We start from the raw sequence: 13047 nt of genomic DNA on the forward strand, positions 1-13047 counted from the left end.
CCCAGCTTGTGAAGAAGACAGGGAGACAGGAGGTAGAGAAGAGTGCTTGGTGAGAGGCCATCCTCAGTGGGCTTGGCTCTGGTAGAGAGGGAGGGACAGAGGACTGGACCAAAGGGATGTGAGCAGGGGGCAACTGGTATTGACCTTTCCACATGTCCAAATCCAACTCCATCGTCAGGGCCCAACTCAAACATTGTCTATCCAGAGAGCTTTTACCAACCTCTGGGGTGATGATTCATCTTCCTCTGTGATTCTATACCTGTCACTTGTTGTCACTTGTTGTCATAGCTGCCTTGGGCTGGAGTGAGTTATGGGTGTGAGTCCCCCGATAGCCTGAACTCACTATGGGAAGGACTTCCCTGCAGGATATCCCTAGCTCCGCACTTGGCACTCAAGTATTTATGGAACCAAAGAAAGGCATCAGGATATGCTGAGTCCTTTCTCTCACTTCCAGAGTTTTCTCCCTCCAGTGAAGTTCCAGAATCACCTACATCTTAGGCATTTGGACTGTTCATTTAAAATGCACCCTAGACTTTCCAAATGGGACTTTCCAAGATTAGTCCCCCAAACTACCTTCTTTTTGCTTTTTTTTTTTTTTAAATGAAGGCTATTTGTATATAATAAAATACATTCATTGTAAGGGTGAAGTTTAATTAGCTTACACAGTCATGTGTAACCATCACCACTGTGGTGACATAGAGCATTTCCTTCCCACCAGAAAATTCTCTCATGCCTCCCTGATATCAGTCTCCTCCCTCTCCATGGCCCAAGGCAACCATTGCAGATTAGTTTTATTCCTTCTAGAATTTCATATAAATGGAATCATGTGATGTGGTGAGTTGAATGGTGGCCCCTAAGATATCATGTCCTAATCCTTAGAACCTATAAATATTACCTTCTTTGGAAACAGTGTCTTTGCAGGTGAGATTAAGTTAAGGATTTTGAGAAGACGATATAATTCTGGATTATACAAGTGGGCCCTAAATGTCCTTATAAGAGAGGGATAGAAGGAGGATCAAGACCACACGCACAGCGGATAGAGCTGGGTAATGGAGGTGGAGATTGGAATGATACAGGTGTAGCCACGAGCCAAGGAATGCCGGAAGCCACCAGAAGCTAGAAGAGGCAAGAAACAGATTCTCCCCAGAGCCAGTAGAGGGAGGGTAGCCCTGCTGACACCTTAAGCTTAGACTCCTGGCCTCCAGAATTGTTAGAGAATAAATTTCTGTTGTTGTAAGCCAACAATGCTGTGGTAATTTGTTACTGCAGCCCTAAGAAACTAATGCATGCAATATGTATGTGCTGTATTTTCTGTGTCTAATTTCTTTTGCTTGGCTTGGTTTTAATATTTTTCCACATTATTTTTATTACTGAGCAGTATTTCATTGTATGAATATTCACAATATGTTTATTCATTTCACTTATTGATGGATATTTGAGTTGTGTCCTGATTCAGGCTATTGTGAATAAAGCTGTTATGAACAAGTGTGTATGTATATTTATTTCTCTTTGGTAATTATTTGGCCTATGATAAATATATGTTTAATTTAACATTTTTTTTTTTTTTTTTGTAGAGACAGAGTCTCACTGTCCCACCCTCAGGTAGAGTGCCGTGGCGTCACACGGCTCACAGCAACTTCTAGCTCTTGGGCTTACGCGATTCTCCTGCCTCAGCCTCCCGAGTAGCTGGGACTACAGGCGCCCGCCACAACGCCCGGCTATTTTTTTGTTGCAGTTTGGCCGGGGCTGGGTTTGAACCCGCCACCCTCGGCATATGGGGCCAGCGCCCTACTCATTGAGCCACAGGCGCCGCCCTAATTTAACATTTTAATAATAAACCATCAAGTTGTTTTCCGAAGTGGTTGTACCATTTTGCATTCCCAGTTACTTCACATTCTCGGCATCACTGGGTTTTGTCAGTCTTTTACATTTTGGTTATTTTTAAGTTTGGTTATTTTTAAGTGAACATATAGAGGTGCTTTGCTGTAGTTTCAGTTTGTGTTTTCCTGATAACTAATGATGTTGAGCATTGTTTGGTGAGCTTAATGGCCATTTGTATATCTTCTTTTTGAAACATCTCTTCCAATCTTTTGCTTACTCTGTGCATGTGTATTTGGGATTGTTTTATCTTCTTTATTGACCTTTCAGAGCTCTTATGTATTCTGGATACAAGTCCTTTGTTGAATATAAGTATTGCAATATTTTCTTTTAGTATGTCGTATTCCTTTTTATTTCCTTAGCAGTGAGTTGTACTTTATTTTAATCTCTCTCTTTCTCTTTCTTTGTTTCTTTTTTGAGACAGAGTCTCACTGTGTTGCTCTTGGTAGAGTGCTGGGGCATCACACCTCACAGGAACCTCAAACTCTTAGGCTTAAGTGATTCTCTTGCCTCAGCCTCCCGAGTAGCTGGGACTACAGGCACTCGTCACAACACCTGGCTATTTTGATGTTATAGTTGTCGTTGTTGTTTAGCAGGCCCAGGGCGGGCTCAAACCTGCCAGCCCTGATGTATATGGCTGGCACTGTAACCACTGAGCTATGGGCACTGAGCCAAGCAGTGAGTTTTACAGAGCAGAAGAAGTCTTAATTCTGATAATGAAGATTTTCATTTATTCCCCTTTATAAAGTTAGTTTTTTTGTCCTACCTAGGAAATCAAGGTCACAAAGATTTATTTTGTGATATCAAAGTCATAAAGATTTTTCATGTGGGACATGAAGGTCATGGAGATTTTCTTCTGTTTTCCTTGAGTTGCATAGTTTTAACTTTTGTGTTCAGGTAAATGATTCATTTTCACTTGCTTTGTGTGTGTGGGTGGTGTGAGGTGAGAGTTAAGGTTCTTTTTATTTATTTATTTATTTATTTATTATTATTATTTTTACCATTACTGATATTTGGATTTCCAGCACCACTTACTGAAAAACTTGACTTTTATTCCATTGAATTGCCTTGGCACCTTTGTTGAAAATCAAGATGTGAATAGATCTCACTCTAGAATCTCTATTCTTCTCTATTAGTGTCTCTTCTTATACCAGCAAAATACTCTGTTGATGGCTGTATTTTTTGTATTTTATAGTTTGTCTTGAATAATTAGGGTGAGCTCCTCTTTAAAAAAAATTATTTTGGTTATTCTAGGTCATTTATTCTTTCCATATAAATGGAAAGGTATAGGTATAGTGGCTCATGCCTATAATCCTAGCAATCTGGGAGGCCCAGGTGGGTGGATTGTCTGAGCTCAGGAGTTCAGACCAGCCTGAGCAAGAGTGAGACCCTGTCTTTAAAAATAGCTAGATGTTGTGGTGGGAACCATGGCGGGAACCTGTAGTCTCAGAAGCTCCAGAGGCTGAGGCAAGAGAATCATTGAGCCCAGGAGTTTGAGGTTGCTATGAGTTATGACACCATGACACTCTACCCAGCACCACAGAGTGAGACTCTGTCTCAAAAACAAACAAACAAACAAAAACCTCCAAAGCAATAAAAAAAAGAAAAGTCAGCTTAACATTTCTGTAAAATGCCTTCTGGAATTTTGATTGAGATTGAGTCAAATACATTTAGGAGGAATTGCCATTTTAACAATATTAATTATTTTCATCCATGAATATGGTATACCTCTTCATTTGTTTTTATCTTTAACTTTTCTTAGCAGTGTTTTGCAGTTTTCAGAGTACAGGTGTATTGTAAGACTTAAAATATCACATGTTTCTTTGACATTTTTGAGTCTTATAGGGCCCAAAGTCTTAACCATCAGTTCTGCTGTCCCCAGCTATGCTTCCTACCTAGCAATAATGGCTCTCCACCTAGCTGGGTTTCCAAAGGTTCTCATACTTTAGCAGGCATAAAAATCACCAGAGGTGATTGGTAAAAATGCTGATATGAGCAACAAATCATTTAGAAATAGAAATCTAAAACTAATACCATACAATGGCATCAAAAAATATGATCAATTGACAGATAAGTGGATAAATAACATGTGGTATATACATGTAATGAAATATGCGTTTTCTTTACATATGTTTGTTGTCTCTCATAAACAAATATACTAGAAAAGCCATCAGTGAGATCAGTCCTTTACCGCCCCCCCTTTGGGATGTGACTGTTTTAGGAACATTAGATATATCCCCTTTTTGTCATGCGTTCATTAGATACATAATGCAGGCTCTTCTGCTGGGCTTTGAGATACCACAGTGAACAGGGATTGGTAGAGGCAGATAGGTAAGCCAACGAAGCATTGCAGTCATATGTGGGGTGCAGATAGGAGTTGCTGGAGCTTTGTGGGCACAGTGGGTAAATTTTGTGGTCCTGGGGATTGCTACGGCTGCTGCAATTTGGGAATCTAAGGGTGCCTCTCTTTGTCCTTTAAAAGTCCCTGTGAGACCTGGCTGTACTCCTATGCTGGTTAGACTCTGAGCAGGAGGCTCTGTCTTAAGGTTAAGACTGCATGCCAAGGCTGGGTGCAGTGGCTTATGCCTGTAATCCTACCACTCTGGGAGGCTGAGGTGGGAGGACCATTTGAACTGAGGAGTTTGAGACCAGTCTGACTCTATCTCTTTTAAAAATAGAAAAATTGGCTTGGCACCCATAGCACAGTGGTTATGGAGCCAGCCACATACACCAACGCTGGCAGGTTCGAACCCGCCCGGGCCAGCTAAACAACAATGACAACTGCAACAAAAAATAGCAGGGCATTGTGGCGGGTTCTTGTAGTCTCAGCTACTTGGGAGGCTGAGACAAGAGAATTGCTTAAGCCCAAGAGTTTGAGGTTGCTGTGAGCTATGACTGCACAGCACTCTTCTGCGGGTGACATAGAAAGACTCTGCCTCAAAAAAAAAAAAAAAAAAAAAACCTAAGCTGGGCATTGTGGTGGGCACCTGTAGTCCCAGCTACTTGGAAGGTGGAGGCAGGAAATCACTTGAGCCCCAAGAGTTGGAGGTTGCTGTGAGCTGTGATGCCACGGTACTCTACCCAGGGCGACAGCTTGAGGCTCTGTCTCAAAAAAAAAAAAAAAATTAAAACTAGAAAAATTAGTTGGGGCTGGTGGCAGGTGCCTATAGTCCCAGCTACTGGGGAGGCTGAGGCAAGAGAATCACTTGAACCTAGGAGTTTGAGGTTTCCGTGATCTAGGCTGAGGCCACATGCCTTCTAGCCCAATGACAGAGTGAGGTTCTGTCTCAAAGAAAAAAACAAAGACTACATGTCAAGTCCTGCCAGTTAAGGACTTTCTGGCTTTGTCTTGAGACAGCCACATCATGCTGTCTCCAAACGCTCTGTCTCTAGTGGAAAGTTTTAGTCTCTGGAGGTACAGAGAGAAGGCAGCTCTGTTGCCTCTGTTGGAGTTCAGTGACCGCTGAGCTGCTCACATAACTTGGTCTCAGTCCATCCTGCCCTGTTTGTTTGCTGTCTGGGTTGCTTCTCCTTGTAGGATGGTCTGTCCCTCATGCCCAATTTCACACCACACCTGAAGTCCTTTGGCCTTTCTTCCCTGCCCTCCTCCGCCTGATCAGTGCTTCTGGAAACATTGTCTAGCCTGATTGCTCAAAATGCGCAAATCTGGCTACAAAACCACCCCCAGGCCAGATTTGTTTGTTTGTTGTTCTCCTCCAGCATGGCCCAGAGACCCCTGCAACTGGCTGTTGCCCTTGGAAGTGGGAGTGGACTGGATGTTGGGGGAGGTGGCCACTCATGCTCAGAAATCACGCTAAAACAGTGGGGGTCACCCCTGCTGCACAGGCACCCCCTGGGGGAACTTTCAGAGCTCCTGATACCCAAGCTATATCCCATACCAATTAAGGCAGAATCTCTACAGGTGGCACCCAGGTTGCAAGGGTTTTTAATCCCAGGTGATAACCACACACTACTAAACTGCTGCTCTAAAGAGACCAACCACTGAGAGGAGACAGAGTAGGAGGGTCTAAAACAGCGGTTTTCAACGTGTGGGTCACGATCCCTTTCTAACAATGAAAATACATCCTGCATATCAGATATTTATATTACGATTCATAACAGTAGCAAAATTAATTACAGTTATGAAGTAGCAACAAAAATAATTTTATGGTTGGGGGTCACCACAGCATAAGAAACTGTATTAAAGGGTCGCGGCATTAGGAGGCATTAGGAACATTGAGAACCACTAGTTTAGAACTACTAGTTTTAAACTAGTTGTTCTAGCCGATTTGCCCTCTCTCTCTATCTTTGTCTCTCTCTGATTAAAATTATAGGGGCATCACCCTGCTTTCTTTAAATTGGTACTCCAACCCGACTGATATATTTCCAATTTTAGGTCCTAGGATAACCTTTGGATACAAAATATACTCCCTCTGGTCGGGGAACAGGATGCAGAGAGCATTCAGTGTGTCTGCTGCTGTTTTCAGTTATCAGCATGCTGTCGTGATATTTCGGGGTTGGTGACCTCTGGTCAAGTAGAGAGGTATGTTGGACTGACTTAGGAGAGCTGGTTTTTCTGGGGGCATCACTCTGGAGGCATCTCCTGTGCCACCCCAGGAATTCCCAGCCTGCTTTTGACCATAGCCACCTCCCCTTCAGTCCACCTCTGGACACTTGTGCATCAGCACCCTCCTTGGGATCTCTGCCTCTCCTGTCCTTCAGTTTCTTCCCTCTTACCCAGCCTATCATTCCAATAACACTTTTGCCAGCCCCCTAAACTCCTGCACTCCTCCCCCATTTCGTAGAGAAATTTGAAGCTGTAGATTAAAATTCTGCGACTTCCAATCTCATCTGCATCCTCACACATCTTCTCCTCTACCTTCCTGTTAACCTTCGTGGAGGCTCCAGCCTTCCCTCCAAAGCTAATCCTTTGGCTCTTGGAGTGCCCTCGCACTTTCCCTCCTGTGTCTCCTCAGTCCTCAGAACTCCCCACACTGACGATCTCTTCTCTCTTTTCTGTATTTGGACCATTGGCTTTCACCTCCGTTATTGCATCCAGATGTGCCTGGCTGATGTAACCAGTACCTTGGAGTTACTGAATCTGATGGCTGCCTCCCTCTTCCTTTGCTTCCGCTCTCAGCAGCATGAGGCCTGGCTGTCCACTGCCTTGCTCAAATGCCCCCCTCCCTCGACGCTCCTGGTTTTTCTTCTAACTCTCTGGTCACTTCTGTAGTGCCCTTTGCAGATGAGCCATTTTTTTCTCACGAGCCATTAAATGTAGACGTTTCCCAAGCTGGATCCTACTGCCTTTACCTTGCTTTTCAAAGCTGCCTACATCCTGATCCCTAGGTGTGGCACATATTTCATCTCTAGTCTAGAGCTTTCTTTGGAACTTGAGGCACCTATATCTAACTGCTTCTTTGTACTTTTTAATTGTGGTAACAAAAACTGCTAACATAAAATTCACCACCTTGACCATTTATGAATATACAGATCAATAGTGTTAAATATATTCACATCGTCATGCAACCAATCTCCAGAACTTTTCATCTGGTAAAACCGAAACTCTGTACCTGTTAGATAACAATTCTTCATCCCCCCTCCCCTCTATAGCCCCTGGCAACCGCCTTTCTACTTTCCATCTCTATGCCTCTGACTACTCTAAGTATCTCATGTTAGTGGAGTCATACCCAATTGGTCTTTTCGGCACTGGCTTATTTCACTTAGCATTATGTCTTCAAGGTTCATTCACTTTGTAGCATGAAGCCCAAGTGCCCATTGACCTATGAATGGATTAATAAATTGTGGTATATGTACACCATGGAATATTATGCAGCCTTAAGGAAAGATGGAGACTTTACCTCTTTCATGTTTACATGGATAGAGCTGGAACATATTCTTCTTAGCAAAGTATCTCAAGAATGGAAGGAAAAGTATCCAGTGTACTCATCCCTACTATGAAACCAATTTATAGCTTTCATATGAAAGCTATAACCCAATTATAGCACAAGAATATGGGGAAAGGGGAGAGGGAAGGGAAGGGATGGGGGAGGATGGGCAGAGGGAGGGTAATGGGTGGGACCACACCTATGGTGCATCTTACAAGGGTACATGTGAAATTTACGAAGTGTAGAATATAAATGTCTTAACACAATAACTAAGAAAATGTCGGGAAGGCTATGTTAACCAGTTTGATGAAAATATTTCAAATTGTATATAAAAACAGCACATTGTACCCCATGATTACATTAATGTACATAGCTATGATTTAATAAAAAAAAATAAGAAAGAATAAAATTCTTTCCCTCGGCAGTGCCTGTAGCTCAGCAGGATGGGGTGCTGGCCACATACACTGAGGCTGGCGGGTTTGAACGCAGCCCAGACAACTAAAACAACAATGAAACAAACAAAAAAATAGCCGGGCATTGTGGTGGGTTCTTGTAGTCCCAGCTGCTTGGGAGGCAAGAGAATTGCTTAAGCCCAAGAGGTTGCTGTGAGCTGTGACACCATGGCACTCTACCCAGGGCAATAGCTTGAGACTTTGTCTCAAAAAAAAAATTTTTTTCTTTCCATCTGTGGCAGAATAATATTCCATTATATATGTGTGTGTGTGTATATATATGTATATACATATACATGTACACAATTTTAAAAATCCATTACTCAGTTGACAGATGCTTGGGTTGCTTCCATCTCTTAGCTATTATGAATAGTGCTGCTGTGAAAATACCCCTTTGAAATATTTTCAGTTCTTTTGGATGTATACCCAGAAGTGGAGTCTCGTAATTCTATCATTAATACTTTTTACTATCATACTGTTTTCTATAGAAGCTGCATTATTTTATAGTCTCAGCAACAGCACATAAGGGTTGCAATTTCTCCACATCCTAGCCGACTCTTGCTATTTTTTTATTTTAGTTTTTTTTTTTTAACAGTACCCATCCTAATGGGTGTTAGGTGATATTTCATTGTAATTTTAATTTGCATTTCCCTAATGATTTAGTGATGTTGAGCATCTTTTCATATGCTCGTTGACTATTTGTATATCTCTAGAAAGGAGAACTATCTATTAAGTTCATTGTCCATTTTTTAAAAAATATTGAGGACAGATTAATCTTTGCTCATTTTAAAAAATTTGGTTTTCTGTTTTTTTGTTGTTCACTTGTTGTAGTTCTTTATATACTCTGGATAGTAATCTCTTATCAGATACATGATGTAAACATTTTCTTGCATTCCATAAGTTGCCTTTTTACTCTATGATTGTAACCTTTGATGTGCATGAGTGTTAAATTCTGATGTAATCTAATTCTCCATTTTTACTTTTGTTGTAATACTTCTGGTGTCATATCCAGCAAGTCATTGCCAAATCCAGTGTAATGAGATTTTTCCCCCTAATTTTTCTTCTCAGAGTGTTATAGTTTCAGGTCTTAAGGTCTTTGATCTATATTCATTTTTGTCTATGCTGTAAGGTCTAACTTAATTCCTTATATGTGGATATCCAGTTTTCCCAGCACCATCTGTTGAAGAGTCTGTCCTTTCCCCATTCAGTGGTTTTGGAAGCTTTGCCAAAAATCACTTGTCCATATATTTGAGTGTTTATTTCTGGACTCTCTATTCTATTCCATTGGTCTGTATGTCTGTCTTTATTCTAGTTCCACACTGTTCTGATTATTATAGCTTTGTGATAAGTTCCTCCTCCTCCTTTCCAAAAACATTTAATTTTGGATATGGGTGTATGTGTCTGTGTATGAAAGTGCTTTAAAGAGTTAATTAGTCTATAAGCTTTAAGATAGTGTATCCTTCCTCTCAAATCGGATCCTGTCCCCTGCCAATTTTTGTCCCCCAGAGGCAACAATTTCAACTCTTTCCTTTTTTACATTTGGAATTCATATCCGTATTCTTAAATACTATGTATATAGTGACACTTTTTGGTTTTTAAATTTTAGGCATTATCTCTTGAATTTTCTCTGTGTTATAGATGAAGATTTAGCTTTCTTCCACTCAGTATGTACACACTTTCTCTCTCCTTCTTCCTCCTGATAGAATTAAATCATAGTTTTGGGTAGGTCAGTATCCAGCATTACTATGACTATGTAAATGTGTGTCACAGCTGAGCTAAGTAGCTATCATATATTACCTTTTCTTGCAGAACTTCCCCCTAACTTAATAATATTTATTCATTTTCAATATATGTATCACTAATTTAACACCAGAGGGGTAACAACCAAAAACTTTGACACACATGGCTTCATGTAGGCTGTGATTTGGGGAATGGGATAACTTAACATTGTACATTGTAGTGATGTCAACCATTTTTAATCTGTATCCAGTGCAATTCCAGTCATAATTCTGGCAGGGGTGTTTTTTTTTTTTGAGACAGAGTCTCAATGAGTTATGTCACCCTAGGTAGAGTGCTATGGCATAACAGCAACCTCAAACTCTTGGGCTTAAGCAATTCTCTTGTCTCGAGTAGCTGGGACTACAGGCGCCTGCCACAGTGCCCGGCTATTTTTTGGTTGTAGTTGTCATTGTTGTTTAGCAGGCCCAGGCCGGGTTTGAACCCACCAGCTTCTGTGTATGTGGCCAGCGCCCTACTCACTGAGCTATGGGCCCTGAGCTGGTGTGTTAGTTTTTTGTTTTTGTCCTGTAGAATGAAACTGAGCAAGATGGCAAAGAAAGGCTATAAATGAGAAATTTACAGAAAGTGAAACCTGAATGAGAATTTTTTTAAGAGTTACTTTGCCTCAACACCAATATGAAAATCGATTAAACCAAGAAAGCAACAGCATTTTATACTCAAAAGGTTGGCAATCAGAAGCGAGTTGGATAATATGAAGTGCTGGTGAGATGGTGAAGAAACAGGCACGTCATACAGTGTTGGTGAAAGTATAAACCAGGTACAGGCATTCTGGAAACCAATCCAGAAGTATTTCGTGAAACCAAGTGAGAGTGTATCTCACAAATTGCCAGTCCAAATCCTGAGTATATAAAGCCCGAGAATTTCTTGCAAGATCCATAAAGGGACATGTACATCCATAAAGAAAAATCTTTAAAGGGACATGTTCATCACTATATTATTTGGAGTATATAGACGTTCATCAGTATATTATTTGTGATAGTAAGTAGTTGGAAACCACCTGGATATCCATCACCAGGCAATGGATCGATGTAGTAGGTGGTGTGCTGTCTATTTATTAAGCAGTGGTTCTAAACAGAAGGGCTGTATGGCAACACCAATACGTCTTCCAAACATAGGGCCATAAGTAAAAAGATAGAGAATAAATATCTAGAAATACTATGCACACAAATTAAATCGCATATACTCACCAAAGTTCTATCATTTCAAAGGCACATAGAGGTAGAAGAATGCCTAATAAATATATTTGAATGCAGTTGTCAATGGAGAGGGGATAGGGATGAAGATGAGGAAGAAGAAGAGATATGGAAATGAGAGAAAGTGGCTATGTATGAACAAGGTATAATCTTGTGTAATAAAGTAATATGTAATGATGGTTTGTATAAATAATGTATAACAATTGGGTGCCTGGGCAGCCTCTGCACACGCCATGGGAGCCGTGACTGATGATGAAGTCATAAGGAAACGTCTCCTAATTGATGGAGATGGTGCTGGAGATGATCAGAGAATTAATCTGCTAGTAAAGAGTTTCATTAAATGGTGCAACTCTGGATCCCAAGAAGAAGGATATAGCCAGTACCAACATATGCTGAGCACAGTGTCTCAATGTGAATTTTCAATGGGCAAAACATTGTTGGTATATGATATGAATCTAAGAGAAATGGAAAATTATGAAAAGATTTACAAAGAAATAGAATGCAGCGTTGCTGGAGCACATGAAAAGATTGCTGAGTGCAAAAAGCAAATTCTTCAAGCAAAACGAATATGAAAAATTTGCCAAGAATATGATGCTTTGGCAAAAGTGATCCAGCATCATCCAGACAGGCGTGAAACATTAAAGGAACTAGAGGCTCTAGGTAAAGAATTAGAACATCTCTCACATATTAAAGAAAGCGTTGAAGATAAGCTGGAGTTGAGACGGAAACAGTTTCACGTTCTTCTTAGTACCATCCATGAACTTCAGCAAACACTGGAAAATGATGAAAAGCTCTCAGAGGTAGAAGAAGCTGAAGAAATAAGCTTGGAAACAGATCCTAAGCCGTAGATAGGCTAATCACACATCATTCTTAAGAATACTAAAATAGCTATATGATCTTAAGTGTGTTTAAAATAAGTTGTGCTCTTGAGATATTTCAAGTTTTGACAGCAAAATATTTTGCTTTTAAATTTTCATATACATTTCATTCATGTATCTTCACATAAGGGAAAATGATTTCAACATAGATTTGTTTTTATTGAAATGCATTTTTTTATTCTTAAGAGGTAGGAGGCAACATCCAAAAATGTTTAATAAAATATTTTCAAACTGGATGTCTTTTTGCTCATTAGTATTCTAGGTATTTTTTAATTGGTAACATTGATTGGCTTACAAAATAAGTTGAAGATTTTAAGAAGGTGGCGTTTCTAGGATGTTTATGAGAAAATGGGTCAATTTCTGGAAATTGTGACCACTTTTGAAAATAGAGCCCATAAATAAGCTTCAGGAGGGCCAAGAATCTGTGAAATTATGTGCAAAACATTTATAGTATTTGCTTATTATAGGGAGAGGTTCCATGATGTTTAGAATCACTGCTGTGAGAAGTAATTACAAGATACAAAATAAATGAATATACTGTCCATTTTATACATTTTTTCCCTAATTCACAAGAAGTTTGGTTATTAAATGTTGTGTTGATATGTTTTCTCTCTACTGCTTTGTTCTTTAGAAGCCATTTTCACTAGGAAAAACAAGTATTGATAAAGAGTTGAAGGAAATAGTTAATTGTCTTGCATAAAGATTTCATAATCTTTAAAAAAAATCAAGCTAAGGCTGAACTATTTGTAATTTTCTTAAGTATTATATGTGCAGTTCTTGTTCAGTTTCATCTTTATCCATTTATTGTTGTTCAGAAACACAACACCTTGCGTGAATTCTACCTTAATAATGCTACATTTTTGTAATTCTAATAAGAATTTTATCTTTAAAAATGAAAGTTTAAAATTATCTCAGTTGTAGTCATATTAAATGTGTCATAATACCTATACAAAAATGA

General features: G+C 39.9%; 1 pseudogene across 1 annotated transcript; it reads left to right on the forward strand.

The window, feature by feature from the left end:
- The first annotated feature begins 11441 nt into the window (after positions 1 to 11441).
- LOC128579683 (THO complex subunit 7 homolog) lies at positions 11442 to 12353 on the forward strand (annotated as a pseudogene). Its single transcript, XR_008378245.1, has one exon. The product of XR_008378245.1 is annotated as a THO complex subunit 7 homolog (transcript).
- Positions 12354 to 13047: the final 694 nt, after the last annotated feature.

This window comes from Nycticebus coucang, chromosome 2 (assembly GCF_027406575.1).
Source record: "Nycticebus coucang isolate mNycCou1 chromosome 2, mNycCou1.pri, whole genome shotgun sequence".
Taxonomy (NCBI): Eukaryota; Metazoa; Chordata; class Mammalia; order Primates; family Lorisidae; genus Nycticebus; species Nycticebus coucang.